Raw genomic sequence first — 21,504 nt, forward strand, 5'->3', positions numbered from 1 at the left:
ATGACCTGGCTGAAGTCGGATTATTAACCGACTGTGCCACCCAGGCGCCCCTAGTTGAGTTTTCAATATTCCACTCTAGAGCCTGTTTGTTTCTCCATGGGCCAGACAGGAGAATGAAATGAAGATCTGATGGGTACCACCATCCTGCATCCCTTTTTAAAAAAAAAAAATTTTTTTTTAACATTTATTTATTTTTCAGACACACACACACACACACACACACACACACACACACACACACACACACACAGAACAGAAGCAGGGGAGGGGTAGAGAGAGACAGGGAGACATAGAATCTGAAGCAGGCTCCAGGCTCCGAGCTGTCAGCACAGAGCCTGATGTGGGGCTCAAACTCACAAACTGTGAGATCATGACCTGAACCGAAGTTGGACACTTAACCAACTAAGCCACCCAGGCACCCCCTTTTTTTTTAAAAAAAAATTTTAACGGCCATCCTTCATCCTTTAGGTCCTTAAGGGTAGCATTGATTCCTGCCATCTCCCCACCCCTTGGACCTGATATTTTTTAAAAGTTGGTGGTGGGCATTTTCAGAAGCTTCAGTTTGACTTTCCCCACCATGATATCGCTTATCTCACAAGTTGAGGCCCCAACTTGTGTTATAACTACTGACAAAAGCATTGATTAGGCATGCCAGTCCCAATTATGAATTCAGGAACAAGGTAAATCTTATTTGGTGGGTCCACAGACCCAGTGGACTCCTTCTATCACATCATAACCCCCTCCTGCAAAGAGGAGGACCAGAATGATGCATTGTCACAAATCGGGAATAGATGGTAAATATCAAAAGAATGGCACTGATGGTGATGGTTACAGGAACTGGAAGAAAAACATTGGAGCCGAAGACCCTTATTCTAAGATCCTTATAAAAAATATAGCATATTCCTGGAGTGGATGCTTGGGAGATTTATATGTAAGATGAAATTTATGTAATGTAAATTTAAATGTATATGTATATCTGCTAATAATCAGCAGGGGTGCATTATTTTTATTTCAGAAATAGATATCTCCACCCCCTCCCCAAAGAATCTCAGACACTTGCATCAAAATAAAATAAATTACTCATTGGAGCTTACTAATTTTGAATTGACAGGCATGGATCCAAGGGAAATATGGATATGAGCAAGTAACAAGAACACGTCAGCTGCAGTTTACTTTCATCCTTAAGTGTGTTGCCCTTGACAGTTTTAATAACTATTTCTGTCTAAGTTACAAAGCTTTGTACTGTCTGTTTGGCTTTTAGTTAAATTGGCTCCCTGAAAAAGGAATATATGCTAACGCTCATGCTCCAGTTGCTTTCAAGTAAAGCAGATTAGCAATATCATGCATCATGTCGGTTTCTGCTCAGTAATCACAAATGTTGACATGTTTCTTCAAAAATGTATTCACTACATCTGCTGCTTTCTGAAAGACTGAAATAGTGGCTCTTTTTTTGGAAATGACATTAATGGCATATTGATAACCACGTTTGGTTACAATACACATTGTGAGATCCATATGCAGAAGAAAAGGCCCATCTCTCTTTCCAAATGGATTGCTATTAAAACTCTCAGAACTCTCAGCTCTGGCTCAGCTGAGCAGGCAAGTGGCCCAGCAGGAGCCGGTTCCTTTGCCTTGACTGTCTTTCACAGTAATGAGGGCCTTTCGTATTTGGAAGGGACATCAAAGGTCATCTGGTGGCAAAAAGATCCCACATCTGACATCGCATTTATCAGATTCTCCTGGGGAGCTTAAAAATACATCCATCACCGTCCTTATGCAGGCCCAGTAAATCAGCATACCTGGAAGAAGAACTTGAAAAACATCAGCCAGATCTGGGGATTGCTGATCTGGTCCAGCTGCCTTCATGATTTCAGTAAGTCTTCATATTTAGAGTCAGAAGTAAGTAGGTCTTGTTAAACTTATCTCCAACATCTGGTTGTTGAACTATTTGTGAATGTCCTTGCACGGACAGACCAGAGCCATCGGGTTTTTATCTGATGGGGCATCATGTCCCGTTCATCTCAATATCTTCCCACAGAGCCTCTGCTGTGCCTTGTTCAGAGCCACAACATAACATAGTTTGAGTCAGATGAATTAATAAACTTAGGTTTTAGACTTTCTTTCAGACAAAAAGGGAAAAAATAAATGTCATTCTTATTTTCTTTTTGTACCTAAACATTGGCTGTATCAGAACAAAAACTGTTGTAATTATTTAAAAGCATGAAGTGGATTCCTTACCCATACGGAGGAATTTGAAGTTCTTCATTGCCATCTGCTGGAGTCAGTGTTGCACTAAATCCAAACTGCTGTAGTATACCAAAGCTTCCCCCGTAAAACAGTTTATATGGCTAATAATGCTGGAACTCCTATCCCCCCCAGGCCCCAGGCCAAAAGCCAGGTGCCACCCGGAGACATGTGGATGCAGAGTTGTGGGAATGAGGAGGCGTGGATTCCAGCCAGGTATCTCCAAATTTCGTCGCTCCAGACACGTATTCATGCTCAGCTGCCTTCACTTCTGGGGGCAAAGTGGAAGCTTCTATAGTGAATGGTTCTGATCCTTGAACTCAGAGAGAACGCTCCTTTCCCAGTTGTTTGGTGGGAGAGCGAAGCTGAAAGGGAAGCAGGCTCAGCGTCCCGGGACTGAAGCTGTGTGTGCGCTGGGCACATGTGAGCCCGTGGTGTCCCTCTGTGAGGTGGAGACCTGAGCTACTCACAGACTAACACATGCCTCCTACTGTTAGGACAAACTGTCTGGAAGCATCTGTTTACTTATCCTTAACACAGTGTAAATCACTAACTTTATTCATCCTTTCTCATCCTTCTGTGAGGATGTAAGGTGGGTCTGTGTCCCTGAAGGACCCTTCCCCGGGTCTATTCCACACTGTCCATTACTTATAGCAGGAGATTATTAAGGACATTGAAGAAAAAGTGCATCCTATTCCCTATTATAAGAAGGATGGGTCTTTTCTTGCTTTTTCAACATATATGAAACAGGATGACCCAAACCAAGCGAACCTGAACTCAAAGCCTCAAATTTGCTGGGATAACTCGAGGACAGTGTTGTCTCTGGGCTGGATGGCCCTTCGCTATCACGGGAGTGGAAGAAACTCTTCCTTCCCGTGCTATGGCTGTGGCTGGGCAGATGGAGGGGACGTACTTACCTGGAGCTCTAAGCACTTACGTGTGCTGGTATAGGTGTGCTTTACTTACATGATGCCCTTGCCCCTGGGCCTGCATCAAGCTGCATGTTAAATAGGGGACGTGTAGTAGGTTTTTGTTGCCCTGAGTCCTGAAGCGTGAGACCTTTATTGGTCTCCGCGGGACACATTCTGTCTTTCTTTTCTCCTGGGTCCTGACTTTTGTTCTTTTTCCCTTTTCCCAGGCCCACCTCTCCCTTGGCATCTGACCAATCCTCAGCCATGACTTAGTTATAACAGGTGACAGGCAAGAAAAGTAGCCAACACTTGGAAGAGGAGAGACTGGGGCAGAGGAGGGTGGGGCGGGAGCGGGCCCAAGAAAGAGTTTGAGTTGGGTCATCATTTCAGCGCTAGGGCCACGTCCTCCCTGAAGCTATCTGTGATGATGACCCTACTCCCCCCTCATGACCCACCATTATCTGTACCTTTCATGGGGGCCATTTGTCACATTCTGCCTTACTTAGAGGTGCTACATACAGATAAGAACTCCTCTGGCTTATCATCTGTTCTGGGTCAATTTTCAACTTTCAAAACAAAAAAAATCATCTTTGTATCCTGCACATCGCAAAAAACACCATGTGACTTACTTTTAATATTAAATACTTGTTGAACCAAAGAAAGCAGGAGATGGGAGCTGGGTTTCAGCCTGAGGCTTGTAGCTCACAAAGAACAAAACCTCCCAGTGTAAAGGGAAGTGAGAGTGTGTGGACCCACTGGTTGGGACATTCCTGGGGAAGAAAGAAGTTATCCTGTAGATATGCCAAAAAGTCTCCATCAGAAGTAATTCAACCTCATTGAGGTGCCTGGGTGGCTCAGTTGGTTAAGCGTGGGACTCTTGGTTTCAGCTTAGGTCATGATCTCACAGTTCACACGTTCCAGCCCCGCGTCGGGCCTTTCGCTGACAGCACGGAGCCTTTGGGATTCTCTCTCTCCCTCTCTCTCTCTCTGTGTGTCTCTCAAGAAGAAATTCAACCTCAGAATGCAATGGTTAATAAATTTAGGAAGTGAGTGAAGTACAAATTATAAATGAGTACATATATTTAGATGTTCATTTATTTGATGCATAGAATGAAAGTTTTCACAATTAACGTAAACCCACAGTATGAGTGCAACAGAAGGCAAACTGAAAGTGTATAGATGACATTTATCCAGTTTCTGAATAAAAACCAACTATGCAAAGCCATGTTTGGCTCAGGAGTGCAGCTCCATCATGTGGTATTTAATAATCCCCACCAGCCCTCCTGTATTGGCTACAGATGTGGTTCTTCCTGTCGGTCATGTGGGCATTATCCCTGCAGCAAGTGCAGTAGGTAATAGAGATAGGTTGCACTGAAGTTAGAAATGTCATGGATTATGTAGCTCACCCTGATGTCCTAAATGTTGTGGTACTGTGCTCTGAGTCTGAAAGTCAAATAAGAGCTGGACCCATTAAGAGTAGAAATATTGAACTCACATGGTCTGAAAAAACAAAAACTGAGCTCATTTAGTAAGGCATGCTTGCAATTCTCTGCAATTAAAAACTGTTAGTAACCATGCTGGATAGGGACCCTCCGTTTTCAAGCGTAATTACAAGAATGAACCGAGGGTTTGCGATCTGCTCACTAGAGGGTGTTAGACACTAAAGAGCTGCCTTCTCAAGGAGCGCTGAGCTGGATTGACCAAGACTCAGGAAAACAGATGCCAGACTTCCTGTGACAGGGCCGTCTTTTCATAGATTTTTAAAAAAGGATCCTTTACTAGTATGGTCAATAAATCAGAATAATTTTTAAATTGTTTTTCTAATTTTACTGTAAATGTTCACTGGAGGAAAACAGAAAAGTAATAGAGATACCCTAACATATGAAGAGCATTTTAATTCACTTATAAAGTCCACATTGAGAACCAAACATGATTAATAACAGGTTTAACCACAGACTTGCTGGAAGCTGAACATTCTTAAGCAACACAAGCCACGATTTCATATGGTTTCACTTAGTATTTTGGTGTCTATCTTTATTTTCTTTCCTATGCTTATAAAGTGTTAATAATTTATTTTTTACTTGATATTATACAGAGACTATGTATTAACGTTCATGTATGAATATATTACTTATAAGTTTATGTCTAGGCTTCACATATTATGTGGATCAATATTAGATTATTCTCTAAGTTTTGAAAGGTAATTTTCAAGGAAATGAATTATCAGTCCAAACTTTGTCTGAAATCACTCAGTTTTCCGTAACTGTAATTTTTTTCAGCTGCTTAACAGAGACAAAAAAGGCGACAGCTAATTAATATCAGTTGTATCAATTGTATCTTGCTTGTATCAAGCAAGATAGAGAATAAAAAGCAATGGTTCTTGATATCAAAGTTGTGTAATCTAGCCAGGGAAATGACACTAACAGCATTGCAGGAATGAATGATAGTCAAGTAAGCAGAATGCCAGTGCCAGTCCAATATTCCTGTAACATTGAGTTGTAGACCCTGCCTGCTGAAGAAGCTCCCAGAAGGAATCAGAGTTAGGTGAACTTTTCCAACAGGCCTCCTGGAAGAAGCAGAATTCAGAATACAGTTTTGAGAAGGCAGGGACTGTGCCTAACTTCTTCATTACTGCATCCCCAGCGTTCAGGGTGAGGCCTGGAAGGCAATTCGTTTCTTAAAAACGTCATCACCTCTGCTCTTTTTATGTAAGAATGGTGATACTGCCCTCCAGGGGAGGATGTGTCATTGAAGATATTTTCCAGTCCTGTGAGGAGGCCATTCACTCATGTATCAGGTTTTCCTACTATCTTTTATTAGAGAAGTAATGAGGTTCTGGAACACTGTCTAGGGCCATAAGTCAGAGTGCAGGTCATTAGCTCTTGTTGCAGGTCAACTTTTAACCTTAGCTTCACGAGCACGGAATGAGCTAATCCGCCACCGGTGATATATAAAATATGCTCAGCAGAAGTATATTGTTTTTTTCTTTTTCTCTGTTGTCTTGAAAGACCTAGAATAAAAGGGAAAAAATGGCTAAGAGAAGCTTAAAGGTATGGGAAGATGTGTGGTGATGGAGTTTTTTCCCCTCTGTAGTCTCTTGAAACATTCTCACACAAAATCCTGTTCTGAATAAAGTATGAAGGCTAGAATGAAAGCAGTGCACGGTTAAGCCAGGCATTCAAAACGCCTTACAGATTTTGAAACTATATTCTGGTTTTAATTTTTTCATGCTATATGATCGGTGCTGGCTGTAGGCCATGCGTCCTCTCAAGTTGGAAACCTCTTGCCAGGCAGAACATTGCTGGAAGCTATTAGAGACGCCAGCTCTGTCAACACAGGACACCCGTGGGCTTAGCTATCCTGCATGGGCCTAGGGCCGAGGTAAAGAACTTATATTAGATGCATTTGAATTTTGTGACTCAGTGACCACATTTCCCAGCTTTGAGGGCCAGGCAAAAGACATAAACAGGTTTACCCGAGATACAAAATCTGGCTACAGTTTCCTGGATTGCACACAAAACACTGAAGTAGCTTAAACATTTAAACATTAGTGTTGCCTACCACTTTAGGAACTACAATCCCCTGCTAGATTCAGTGTGAACTGGTTGCAGTGATGGTAGAAAACAAGAACGCATTGAAACTTCTGAAATGTTAATGAAGCTATTATTGCAGAAGGAACCCTGCTCTGAAATTTGGGTTTCCTTGTGTCAGTGGCTACTAATTAGCTGTATGTCCTTTGGTTAGTGTCCTCCCATTTCTGGTCTCACTTTTCTATCTGTAAAACAGGTCAAACTAGGCAACCTAAGATCCTTTCTTGCTCTGCCACTGTATGCTTCACAGATCATAGCTTAGTCAATATATCTTAGGTGTAGAAATGATTCTGAAACTATTTGTGTGTATTAACCTTGAAAAAAAAGGTAGGCTTCTGGTTGAGGAAAAATGCACGACAGATTTCATGTATTATACCCCAAACTGTGCCACTAAAAAAATCAATGCAATTTCTAATATTCTGTACATTTGACTTAAAAATAATTAATGATTTTCTGCTTTTCAGGTTGGTTTTAGTGAATGTAACTGACGGCAACATGTACTTGTTTGTATTATATTTTGTTAATTGGCAAAAAAATTTCAGGGAATTTGGTGGGGTGGCTGGTGCGAGCCATTCTAGTTTTGAGAAGCAGTGAAGACTGAGGAAGAAGAAATAGAGAGTTTACATTTTACATTTTATTGGGATTAGGTGTTTGGAAACAGAACTTCCTCGGCAGCCGAAACACTGTAATGAGGGAAATAAAATGTTCCTGGCTAAGTCAATGTCCCTGTGCATTCATATTACCTACCTATGAGCACATGTTTTGAATTTGGGCCTGAGTATCTAATGGCATGCAGAGTTCTTCACTTGACGTCTGCTCATCAGGGTGATGTCACACTTGTCTGGCCAGGAGCTATTGCTAGACGAAATTTTCTTGACTCAAGGATCATGCTGTGTATGGTATGTGCATGTGGTGGGGGATAGAATCTAAATACATAAGTATCAGACTTCAGCAGACGTCAGTGATCTCAGAATGGCATTACATCTATTTCTGCTCTTACCAAACTTATACTCCAGCTTTTTTTTTTTTTTTTTTTTTTTTTTTTTGTCCTGGTGATTTTTCCTCTTTGGATTTTACCTGAGTAGACAAGCATGAAATGAAGTTCTCTTTGCATTTTACTAATGTCAGGAATTCTTGCAGCTCGATATCGCTGATTGGTAACGGTCCACCACACCAGGGACAGGTAGTGGCTTTACGCAATGCCCAGGACTCCTTCAGTCCACCAGCTGCCCCAAGGATCACCGCCGCCAGTTCACAGCTGAGTCCTTCCCCAGGCATTGCTCTTAGCCTTAGGGGGTGACCTTGCCCCAGTTTCCATCTCCTTCCTAGGGTGGCCTACGTCCAAAATCCGGTCGATGTGGAGGTACAAAGGCCTGGCCTCCTTGTTTCAAGCTTGCATGGCCCTGAGGGCCATCCCAGCTCCATGGCCTCCTACGGGATTCACTGAGGCTGACTGAGATCTTGATCACAGCTGCATCACAGTTTAACCTCGCCTTCTGCCCAGTTACACATCTCTTTTTTACCTCACCATGTCATTCCTCAGAGCTCCCAGGGAAGCCTCCTTGGTGCTAACCTTGGACTCACAGTCTGTTTCCCTGCAAACAGACTGAATGGGAACTGTTTTCCCATTTAATGGTGTGAGCTTCCTCAGTGTCCATGCTCAATCCTAGTAAGATAAACTCTTCCAGAAAAGTTAATATTGACTGTCTGGAATATTAACACATAAAATTTAGTATTTGTATTTTTCACTTTAGTGTCTAGTAGAAAATTCTAAAATAAAAAAAATGAACGACTCTTTTACTTATTGCAAATATTCCTAAAACCTCATTCCTTCTTTGGATATATTGGAATGGTCTTTAAAAAATTACAAAATATTGTTCAGTATGGTAATCATGACCTCTTTTAATAGTGTCTTTATATGATTTATCCACTAGCTTTTTTCATCTTCATTAGAATGAAAAATTAAAATGCTTGATATTGTTCATAAGAAATAATTAGTGCAGCTGAACACACATAGAACTGGATTTTTTTTCCTTATGATTTATTTCTTCACTGTTGTGACTCAAACCACACACATAAATAACAATGAAAATTTCAAAGAAATAGCCTAAACTGGTACTGCTTTGTACCAGTTTATATGCACGTGCCCTGTACCTTGCATGAAAATTCCATTTTTATAAATCCATTTTTAGGATTTTTTGGGGGGAGTCATAATTGAACTTAGTAACTTTTGTCCACCTTTTAACTAAGCCACAAGAGATATTCAACTGAGATTGTTGACATATGCCTCTTAAAGAAAGTATTGTGCTTTTATCATGATGATCTCTTGCCAGATTTAGAAATTAACAAATGAAACAAAATAGATTTTATATCAAAATGGCACCTAGAAATTTCAATTGATAGATGTATCAAATATATAAATAAATGACATAAATTCTATTTCTCTAGGAAATAGAGGAATTTGAAACTTTGTAATATCTTTTATGAAACAAAATCTGTCTCTTCAGTAATAAAATCAAGGTGTACTTAAAAATTTATTTTAGGCTGAAGCTCCCCAATTTTTCGTGCATGGGATGCAATATTTGACATTTTTCAGTTTGGTTTTTTTTCAAGCTCAAGGTGTTCATAGCTCAATACAGTTTACAGAATGGATGCTTTTCCTTATCAAATGACCACTGTCTGTATGGATTGATATTATGAAAATCATGGGGTTGTTCAGGCAGGGGCAGGGAAGCACTGTATCATTAGCATCCACTATGCAGGCTATAGAAAACATTTCCAGTAAAAGCCTGATGCTGCCATCTTGGAGTTGGCAGAGAGACGACATGGCTATGGGCAGGGTGAAGCAAAGCCTAATGTTCAAATGGCATCTGAGACACATATGCTATTTATAGAGTTGAGAGAGTAATCTGGTAAAAGAATTACACTGGGTTTCCATAACCTGTCTTGGAAGCCTGTTCTATTCCATCCATGTCTCTACTTGGGTGTCAAAGTTAAAGAGACCTCTGGTTAGAAGTTTCAGAAAATAAGTTCTGTTTCTTACTCTTTCTAACTGGGTTGTTCAACCTTTCTCTCTGGGGCTATTTCCAAATTTCCAAATTTGGGGTCTTCCAAATTTCACTTGTGTCTCTCAAAGCTGATGGGGGAAAAAATAAAAAAATAAAGTGCACAGATGCTGATATTTAAGGGAATACAATGCCCTTTGGAAGATCTGAATAGGAACTAAACATATAAGTGTATAAATGGAGAATCATGTAACTATTTGTCAAACTTATGAGGTATAACAAATTCATTATTAATAGCTGGGGCAAGGGATATCACCTTATGTTTCCTGTCCTGATGAAATCTGATATCTTTCCAAATGGTGTTGATCATCGTTGTTTTGGCATCTGGTACCTTCTTTGCTTTGGGAAAGGTTTTGGGCCACAAAAAGGTAGTGATTGCTTACAGCCAAATCAATTGGGGAAATTTTTGGTTAAATTGATTTCTTCACTGTAGAACTTCTCAGATCCTGTATTATGAGTCTTCAAGAAAGGGATATCATAGTGAGTGTCACTTATCTAGATAATTTGATCACAAAATTGTTTTTGTGTGTGCATGATTCATTAGTGTGCATTTGAAAGAGGGATTTCTGGATCAGTTTTGGAAATGCTGACCTTAGTTCTGTTTTTGATTATAATATTTTAGAAAGTTTTTCTAGCTTTGTAAAATGAATTGGAAGTTTTAGAATTTCTCCCCCCCGCCCATGCTTTGAAAGTCACTACAAAAAATTACAAGGATTTGTAACTTTTTTTTTTTCAACGTTTATTTATTTTTTGGGACAGAGAGAGACAGAGCATGAACGGGGGAGGGGCAGAGAGAGAGGGAGACACAGAATCGGAAACAGGCTCCAGGCTCCGAGCCATCAGCCCAGAGCCTGATGCGGGGCTCGAACTCACGGACCTCGAGATCGTGACCTGGCTGAAGTCGGACGCTTAACCGACTGCACCACCCAGGCGCCCCAAGGATTTGTAACTCTTAATTCTTCTTGTGTAAGATGGGCCAGACGACAAAGTCATCCCACATTTGAGGATTTCATGAGAATTATTTTTTGAGCAATAAAATTTTATTTTTATCCTTTTTCTTTAAAAGTTTATTTATTTATTTTGAGGATGGGGGAAGGGGCAGAAAGAGAGAGAATTCCAAGCAGGCTCAGTGCTGTCAGCACAGAGCCCTATAGGGGGATTGATCCCTCAAGTCAGATGCTCAAATGAAGGAGCCACCCAGGAGCCCCACCTTTGTTGTTTTTTAAACACAACTTTCTTAGGACCCCTGGGTGGCTCAAGTTGGTTAAGCAATTGACTCTTGATTTCAGCTCAGGTCATGATCTAATGATTCATGAAATGGAACCCTGTGCTGTCAGCATGGAGCCTGCTTGGAATTTTCTCCCTCTGTCTCTGTCTCTGTCTCTGTCTCTCTCTCTCTCTCTCAAAATCAAATATAAATAAACATTAAAAAAATAAACACAACTTTCTTATGCAACATAACTTTTTCTATGTTGGACTTCCTAACCAGCAAATAGGCAATTCAAGGGATACAAGGAGATCAAAGATTAATGATGATGTGAATAAATTGGACTTTCTGGAAACACCCTTGCTTTTCATAAAGGAATGCTGAACTTTAGTGACTTTAGCAGTCCGCATGAAGACAAGGGTCTATGAGGTTGGAGAATCCATGCCTGGCAGCTGACTGCCTGATATCACCTCTTACAGGGGATAGGAGTGGTGTCGGGGGCAGGGTATAGGTGGGTGTATATCAAATCTCAGGGACCTGTACTGAAAAAACATATTTCTATTTCACTTAAACCATGTTACTCAGTTTCCAGATTAAGATTTTTTTTGAGCACCACTTTGCACCACTGAGGTACCTGATATTTACAAAGCATCTTATATATAACCTAGTTTTAAATATTTTACTGTGCTATTGTATCTACTCAAGGTGTTAACAAAACAGGCCTGGTCATGTTTTACTACAATATGGTTATTGATCTATATTTATGTTTTTCTACTTGCTCTTGAGTAAGTTTTGAAAATTCACACCGTGGAAATAAATTTTAGGTCCAAGATGAAGCCACTCCTGACCAAGGTGCTATGTCAGCAAACCAATTTTTGTGTTTCTATAACGTCCCCCTTGACCAGAAACACATATATCCAGTCACCCAATATCCAAATACTGATTTCCTTATTCCTTGATTTCTCTAAATGAGGTCAGATATGCAGCACCAGCCAATCATGCCCCATTTTCTGTTACCACTTCTTTTTTAAAATGTTTATGGGGGCGCCTGGGTGGCTCAGTCGGTTGGGTGGCCGACTTCGGCTTGGGTCATGATCTCGCAGTCCGTGAGTTCGAGCCCCGCATCGGGCTCTGTGCTGACAGCTCAGAGCCTGGAGCCTGTTTCAGATTCTATGTCTCCCTCTCTCTGACCCTCCCCCGTTCATGCTCTGTCTCTCTCTGTCTCAAAAACAAATAAACGTTAAAAAAAAAAATTAAAAAAAATGTTTATGTATTTATTTTGAGAGTGAGTGGGGAAGGGGCAGAGAGAATCCAAGCAGGCTCTGCACTGACAGCACAGAGCCCAACCGGGGCTCAAACTCACCAGCCATGAGATCATGACCTGAGCTGAAACCAAGAGCCAAATGTTTAACCACTGAACCATCCAGACACCCCTCCCTGTTACTACTTCTTTTTTTTTTTTTAATGTTTTTTAAATTTATTTTTAAGACAGCATGAGTGGGGATGGGGCAAAGACAGGGGGAGACACAGAATCTGAAGCAGGCTCCAGGCTCCGAGCTGTCAGCACAGAGCCCGACACAGGGCTCGAACTCATGAACCATGAGATCATGACCTAAGCCGAAGTTGGATGCTCAACCGACCAAGCCCCCCGGGCCCCCCAACCTGTTACTACTTCTAATGCTCTATAAAGTTTGCTCTTGATCCAAATCCCTCAGGAAGAGTGTTCCACTGCTTGTGAGACATTGAACTCCCTCAATGCATGGATTGTTTTGCCTTCAACAAAGGACAATAAACTTGTTAGTAACTTTAGTTTTGTCATTTGACTTTGCCTTTGCAAAAATTATGTATTTTACCATCTTTTTAAAATCCTACTTCTCAACAGACGATGAGCAACAGAAGTCATGTGTTTTCCATCTCTCTCAAGCCCATATCACCAGCACAGTGTTGCACAAGGTAGACATTTATAAAATGTGGTGAGATCATGTCTGCAGGTCAGCGTTGTCATTCTTCATAGCATCATTCTGCACATGTTCGTGTGATACTGTAATATAATGAGAAATGTATATTTGGTCTTCTCTGGTTCCTGGCAGAGCTCCTAAAATCCTTGGAATTTCCTGAATGAAAGGGTTGGGGGGAACATCTTTTGTAATTCATAACAAGCCTCTTTCAACTATACCAGAGTCATGCTAAAGAGGTGACCCTTAGAGGTAGGGACTGGTTGCCAGAGGAACCAACCCTGTGATTAGAGATTTGTAACTTTCAGCCCCACCCTCTGATCTCAGGGAGGGGAGAGGGGCTGAAAATTGAGTTAATCACCAATGACCAATGCTTTAATCAATCATTCCTGCATAATGAAATAATAAAGCCTAAATAATTCTAAAACATAAAAATTCTAAACAGTGGAGTTCAGAGAGCTTCCGGGTTGGAGAATTCATCGATATGCTGAGAGAATGGTGCACCCAGAGAGGCGTGGAAGCTCTGTGCTGCCCCCCTTACCCTACCCTGCATAGTTCTTACATTTGGCTGTTCCTGAATTATAGGCTTTAGACTAAACCAGTCATAGTACGTAAACTATTTTCCTGAATTCTGTGAGCCATCCTAGAAAATTATCAAACCTGAGGAGAGGGTCATGGGAACCCTCCATTTACAGCCGGTAGGTCAGAAGTACAGGAAGCCTGGACTTTGAAACTGGTGTGTGAAGTGGTGGCAGTCTTGTGGGACTAAACTCTTGTGGGTGTGTGCTAATTCCAGGTAGTGTCAGAACTGAATTACAATTCAATTGTAAGCGTTGGAGAATTTGTTGTTGATATGGGAAACCAACCACCACCCTTGACATTTAGTGTCAAAGGTGTTCTGGGAATAGAAATAGATCATAGTGTTAGCTAGTGATAGCTATCATCTATCTATTGAGTGGTCGATATTTTGCCAGCGCTCACCATATATTGTTTCTAATTCCAGTGATCTTTTAAGATCATATTCTTGGCACCATTTTACTAATGAGAAAACTAAAACAATTGCTTAGTAAAGTTTATATTTCAGATAAATTGAGTTTTCAGTTCTCCCTAACTTGCGATCCCTGCCTACCCTTACCCCACACTAGGCTACTACTACATGTCTCTATAGCCATAAGAAACCTACTGGGGACAATTTATTCAATGAACATGTACTGAGTGCCTCCTGTGGTCCCATTATTCTGCAGGATGTTGTGTGTCAGAACATAACAGAAGGAGAATAATAATAGTAGGAGAAAACATTTAATTCCCAAAAAAATAGATACTTTTATTGTCTTCCTCTTACAGAGGAGAACAGTGAGGCACAGGATTGCTGTGTAATTTGTCCAAGGCCACACAGCTGAGTGGCAGAGCCATTACTGAAACACAAGACATCTGACTCCAAAGTTGAAATGCCTCTTATATGCCATCCCTTATATCAATGCATTTTGAGTCTGATTTGAAAACAAAACAGATATACATGGTACAGCTATAGAACTATGATTCCATAGTGTCCATACAAATATGAAAGAACATGCTATAACCTTCATATTCAAGACAAAAATATCTTCATGGATCTCATATGCAAGTTTCGTGAGCTGCAATGTGATTCAATAGCTTATAATGATCAGTTCAGTTACTTGGTTTAACTACAAATTTTTGTTCAGTGAATTTTTTATGTCATCTTTTGATTGAAATTCCCTAAAAAGAAGCTCCCATCATGACTATTTCTGCCATTCTGAATCTCAAAAAGACAAGGACCAAGAAGATCACATATGAGCCTCTGAATAGAATATAATATCTTTGGTGAAATGCAGTTGGCTCATTTAGACATAGTTCTGCTCAAAATAACCTAGATGGGCTGGATGGAATTTATTGCATTACTAATGTTCTAAAGGCAGATTTCCCAGTAATAACTCACCCATGAAACTCTACTTCAACAAAAGGCTACTTGATGGCATAGAATAAACTGAAATGCTTTTTTACAGCCAGAGATTTCCAAACCATCTATACCCCCATCCCGGTAAGCAAATGGGTCAGAAATATTTATGAGGCACCTTGCATTTTTATCACCTCTGCAATGGAATATAGCAATTTCATCATGACCACATTCCATCTCTACCTTTATTCTGGTGATGGACTCCTTAGCATATCATAAGCAATCCATTAGTGAAAGGAACTTTGGCATTCAGAAAGGAATGAAGGGGAAAAACAGAAGTTGTTGAAACTAGTTATTTTTGAGCAATATACTATCAATAGCTAAACTAAATTTAATAGTTAATTTCAGAACAATGTCAGCATAGGCAGTTGGGAAGATAGCTGCCTGGTAATTTAATTGATCTGCTGAAGGTATTAACCATTTATTTTTCTTTCTTATAGAAAGAAACATTCAGTTGATCTTGGTAAATTCCAAATGGCCAGCATTTGAGACATGATGTAAGACTCATCATGTCTCAACAGCTAACAGACAGGTTAGCTTTGTTTTCCCCCTTTTTTTCCTAAGAAAGAAGCATGTGATAATAACTGCTTTAAAAGCATCTCTTTAAAGCTGTCAGAGGTCAAATTAAACATTAAAGCATTTTGCCGTTGATCAGCATTGCTGTTTTGTCTTTCTTCCTTGTTAGAATGCTATATAGAGAAAGCCAATATGTGATTTTACATTAATTTTTTAAGAATAATGATTTTATTATTTATGTAAGTGTTGCATGATTTTTATTTTAAAATTCAAGCAACTCAAAAGTTCACAAAGAAGAAAACTTAAAAAATGAACTAGAAAAGGAATCTATATTATATTAGCTAATATAGATAATAATAAAGTCTAAGTATGAAAAAACATCAAGTAACATATATACTTTTGTTATTTTAAATTATTTTCTTTTAGAAACCCTGGTTAAAAATTTGGTTAGCCAACTCTCAAATTTCATTACACATTCATAAGGTATGAGACATACATTGTTTAAACTGAAATTTGTAGATGACCTTATATGAAATGCTAGTTCTAGATTATTCTAGTTTTTATTTTTTTATTTTTTAATTTTTAATTAAAAATACTTTTTTTAGTTTATTTATTTTACTTAGAGAGAGAGAGGGCAAGCAGGGTAGGAGCAGAGAGAGAGAGGGAGAGAGAGAATTTCAAGTGCTCCACACTGTCAGCACAGAGCCCGATGCTGGGCTCGTACTCACAAACTGTGAGATCATGAACTGAACCAAAATTGAGTCTGATGCTTAACTGACTGAGCCACCCAGGTGTCCCTTTATTTTTATTTTTTATTTTACATTTTTAATTCCAATTAGTTAACATACAGTGTTGTATTAGTTTCAGGTATACAATATAGCGATTCAACACTTCAGTCCATCACCAGTGCTCATCACAGGTGTACTCCTTAATCCCTATCACCTATTTAATTCATCCCTATACCTACCTCCCCTCTGGTAACCATCAGTTTGTTCTGCATAATGAAAAGTCTGTTTCTTGATTTGTCTCTCTCATTATTTTTTTTCCTTTGCTTGCTTGTTTTGCTTCTTAAATTCCACATCTGAGTGAAATCATATGATATTTGTCTTTCTCTGACTTATTTTGCTCAGCATAATATTCTAGCTCCATCCATGCCGTTACAAATGGCAAGATTCCATTCTTTTTTATGGCTGAATAGTATTTCATTGTATATATATACCATTCTCTCTTTATCCATTCATCAGCTGATGGACACTTGGGCTGCTTCCATAATTTGGCTATTGTAAATAGTGCTGCTATAAACACAGGGGTGCCTATATCCTTTTGAATTAGTGCTTTTGTGTTCTTTGGGTAAATACCCAGTAGTGTGATTGCTGGATCATAGAGTAGTTCTATTTTTAACTATTTGAGGAACCACCATACCGTTTTCCAGAGTGGCTGCATCAGTTTGCATTCTCACCAACAGTGCAGGAGTGTTCCTTTTTCTCCACATCCTTGCCAACACCTGTTGTTTCTTGTGTTTTTGATTTTAGCCATTCTGACAGGTGTGAAGTGATATCTCATTGTGGTTTTGATTTGCATTTCCCTAATGATCAGTGATGTTGAGTATCTTTTCATGTATCTGTTGACCATCTGTATGTCTTCTTTGAAGAAAGGTCTATTCATGTCTTCTGCCCATATTTTAATTGGATTATTTGTTTTTAGGGTGTTGGGTTTTATCAATTCCTTATATATTTTGGATACTAACCCTTTATTGGATATGTCATTTGCAGTAGATTTTACTTTCCAAAGGAAATATGGCTTTGTATTAATACAAATTTCATTGTGTTAAGTAATATTAATTTGTTGTTATTAAGCACCCATGCACAAAGCATTTTTTTAGTCATAAAGATAAATATGGTAGCAGAGACTAGGTAGGTACTTGGACACACAGGTAGATGATATTTACTAACCTTCCTTCGCATTAGACTTGTGACTGAATTCTGTCTGGTGGAATGTGGATAGATTGATACACAACTTTAGGGAGAAACCAGAAGATCTCCCATGCATTTATGTAAAGGCTTTTATTTCTTTGCTTCCCATAAAGATCTAATGAAAGATTTTGAAGTTCTAGGTGTTAGTGGGGCCACTGGATGAATAAAGCTCTTGATAATTATTTTTACTAATACTTATTGGTGAAACCTTACAGAAATTATTTTTTCAAGTAATATACTGTAGGCATTGATTTTATATACAAAAATCACTTATGTAATTATACTTTCTTTCATACAGTAACCCAATTCCTTCCACTTTTTGTTCTATAATTAACATGCAGCTAGATTTCTGTCATTATCATATGATTTCTAGAGATGCCTGAAATCATTCTAGCGTTCTGAATGGGAAGAGACTTGGATGGATTTTATTTCTTTTCTTGCCTTAAAAAAAATTTACTCTGTTATCACAGATCCTGGGTGTTCATTTTATTTCCTTTCTATGCTATCAGATAAGTTTTCCTGCTTTTTAAAACTAAGAATAAATGCGCTTCACACAAATCACCACAAACCTCATATTTTTCTGCTGTCTACATGCTTTTCTCATATCTTCTTTCATCATCATGTGCAATTTTGATTTTCCTCAGCACTTTTAATTTTTAAAAATGTTTATTTATTTTGAGAGAGAGACAGAGCGAGTGAGCACACAAACAGGGGAGGGGCAAAGAGAGAGAGAAAGACACAGAATCTGAAGCAGGCTGCAGGCTCTGAGCTGTCAGCACAGAGCCCGACATGGGGATGGAACTCAGACTGTGAGATCATGACCTGAGCCAAAGGCAGACGCTCAACCGACTGAGCCACCCAGACGGCTTTGATTTTCCTCAGCACCTTAAGTGTGGGAGATGGATGCCAAATGCTTTGAAGCTTATGACCTAGGTTAAAAGGCCACAGGAGGCCTGAACAGACTTGGAGACACCAGAAAACAACCGTGTTGCAATGACCTTCACCACCTCACCATGCAGTAGCTCATGAATGGTCAACACAACGACCTTATGTGGGCTGCATAAACATTGTCCTTCCCTGGCATGAAAATAACCACATTTTTAGAAAATATTTTTGCAAAAATGTAGGATTTAGAGATTAGGATTATTTATCCCGGAGACAATGACTATGGAAGGCCTCCCTCAAGTTTACAAGGAGTTATTATGCAGAGAATAGGGACCAGCTGTTCTCCATCTCTGAAGAATCCCGAAGAGAGAGCTAACCCTCAGCATGAAGTAATTAGGTTGGGTATGAAAAAGGATTCCTGGTGGTGAGAGTGAAACAAGGAAATGAACCTCTTCGAGGAATACCTTAAAATTGGAAAGAACTCCAAAAGCAGAATCACTGTCCTGGAGCACTCCCAACATGTGAAATCTCTAAAAGCCTTGTACTTGTAGGAAATGTGCAATTACTTAACTGCATTTCTCAGTGGGCATCCATGACATCCTCAGCGACTGCATGTTTATGGTGGTGTGTTGGGCATGTATTTCCTCTAGATGGTAAGTAATTTGTGTTTTGTTTCCTCATATGGTTCTAGTGATGCAGTCTGGGGAGGTAGGATTGTGTTGGCCGTGGCAGGCATCCTGCTCTATTATTTTGATTCCAAGATCTATGTGGTGTTTGACAAATTGCTTAATCTCTCTGAGACTTGATTTCCTATAATAAAAGAGGATAATTAAGGAATAAATACGTCAGTGTATTTGGGTCACAAATACAAAGCTAGCACTTATAGGAAACAACACTCCCTGAACAGATGCATAAATACTTAGTATCGTATATTAAAATTTTTGTCCTATAAAAAGTGTTACTCCGTGATTTATTTTTTATTTAAAAACATTTTTTAAATGTTTATTCATTTTTGAGAGATCGAGAGAGACAGAGTAGGAGTGGGGGGAGGACAGAGAGAGGGAGACACAGAATCTGAAGCAGACTCCAGGCTCTGAGCTGTCAGCACAGAGCTAGACGTGGGACGCAATCCGTGATATCATGACCTGAGCTGAAGTTGGATGTTCAACCGACTGAGCCACCCAGGCATCCCTATTTATTTTTTTAATTTACACAGAAACAGAGAGAGAGAGTGAGCACGTAGGGGAGGGGACAGAGACAAAGAGAGAGGGAGAGAATCTTAAGCAGGCTCCATGCTCAGCGTAGAGACCAAGGCAGGGCTGGATCCCATGACTCTGGAATCATGACCTGAGCCAAAATCAAGAGTCTAGACGCTCAACCAACTGAGCCACCCAGGGGCCTCTCCATGATTCATTTTAAAAGCAAAATACCACTTAGAAATTTAAAAATTCTCTCAAACAATTCCTTTGTCAAAGAGAAAATCAAAAGTAATATGTCAGAATATCTAGAAAACATTATTAATTAAAACATGACATATCAGAACCCATGATACAGCTAAAACTGTGCTCAGAGGAAAAATATACAACCTTAAATGTTTTTATAGATGAACAAAAATTAATGAAGTAAGCATCACATTTTAAAAATTAGATAAAAGACAAGGAGATAAACCCAAGAAAAGTTGAAGGAAGTAACTCAGAAATTTAAAAGCAAAAATTAATGAATATAAAACAGGAAAATGATAAGCCTGAAAAATAAATTCAAGAGTTGACTCTTTGAAAAACTAGTGAAAAAGAGAAAAGCATAATTATACAAAATAATAAAGGAGATGGGGAAATGACCATGGATACTGAGGAAATGGAAGTAATTGACTCTTGATCAACTCAATATTGGGGTGAAGTGGAATAGTTTTTAGGGAAAGGTAAATTGCTAAAGCCATCCCCTCCCCCTAAAGAGGAAGGCCATTTTCCATATTCAGAGGCCATTTACTGTGAAAGAGATACATAAAAGTTGTTCAAAACACTAATGCCTGTCTAATGACAGCTTGGCTCTAATTGATGCAACTATAAATGTGGGGGGGGGGGGCAGAGAGGGGGAAGGAGATATAGAAATTGGAAAAGAGAAGGTAAATTATTGTTTGTAGATAATGATTTATATATCAAAACCTAAGAAAATCAACTGAAAATTACTGTCGATCATAAGCAAATTTGGAAAGTTGTTTGTATACAAAATTCATATAAAAAAGTATAATGGAAAAAACACATTTAGAAAAACAACCCATAAATAAACTCAAGAAGAAATGTGCAAGAATTTTATGAAAAGAATTCTAACACATAAAAGAAGTCTTCACTGAATAGAAAAGCATTTCGTGTTCTTGGAAGGGTACATGGAATATTACGAAGTTTCACACATCCCCAAGTTAATCCTAAACTTAATGCAGGTTAATTAAAGATAAGGAGTTTTTAATTTTTATTTTGTTTTCTTTTTTTGTGGGAACTAAGTGGTTTGAAAATTCAAGAGAAAAATTAAATCTGTCAGAATAGCAAAAATAGTTCTGAAAATAAGAGCAACAAAGGGGGATGAGACATGCAGATTTTAAAACATATTTCAAAGCTAAGATATTTAAAACAGATTGTTACTTGTATGTGAATACACAGGTCACTAATAAAAGCTAGTAGGTCAAGAAATAGATTCAGGTCTCTATCCTAATAAGAGTTTAGATTACAATAAAAGACTCTTAAGTACAGAGAACAAACTGATGGTTGCTGGTGGGGTGTTGGGTAAGGGGGATGGGCTAAAAGGGTGATGGGCATTAGGGAGGGCAAGGGAGTTATAGGTAAGTGACGAATCACTAAATTCTATTCCTGAAATCATTATTATACTATATGTAAACTAATTTGGATTTAAATGAAAAAAAAAAGAGTTTAGGTTACAGAGGTACATGCATTTGTCAAATTCAGTTAATGTACAGTTAAGATTTATACATTTCACTGTAGTTTATTTTGAAAAAAATATTAAAATGTATTGGACTCTTGTCCAATGACATGCATACTAAACTATTCAAAGGGAAGAGTGCTGCTATCTGCAGTTTATTTTGAAAAAAATCAGAAAATAAAAAAATCAGATGGATTGATGAAATTTTGTACACATAGATGGGAAATTTTGTAATTATGTAAAACTATCTCA

General features: G+C 39.0%; 1 protein-coding gene and 1 long non-coding RNA gene across 2 annotated transcripts in view; one reads left to right on the forward strand and one right to left on the reverse strand.

Moving 5' to 3' along the window:
- Window positions 1-21,504, forward strand: part of STRIT1 (small transmembrane regulator of ion transport 1) — a 38,178-nt gene that overhangs the window by 3,130 nt on the left and 13,544 nt on the right. Inside the window, exon 2 of the mRNA XM_045037412.1 lies at window positions 1,112-1,873. The gene's annotated coding sequence lies outside the window, so the exon portion shown is untranslated. The remainder of the gene's footprint in view (window positions 1-1,111; window positions 1,874-21,504) is intronic.
- LOC109491424 overlaps window positions 4,233-21,504 on the reverse strand; it is a 32,231-nt gene continuing 14,959 nt past the window's right edge. Inside the window, exon 3 of the long non-coding RNA XR_002745392.2 lies at window positions 4,233-6,165. This is a non-coding gene — a long non-coding RNA (uncharacterized LOC109491424). The remainder of the gene's footprint in view (window positions 6,166-21,504) is intronic.

Source organism: Felis catus, chromosome C2 (assembly GCF_018350175.1).
Source record: "Felis catus isolate Fca126 chromosome C2, F.catus_Fca126_mat1.0, whole genome shotgun sequence".
NCBI lineage: Eukaryota > Metazoa > Chordata > Mammalia > Carnivora > Felidae > Felis > Felis catus.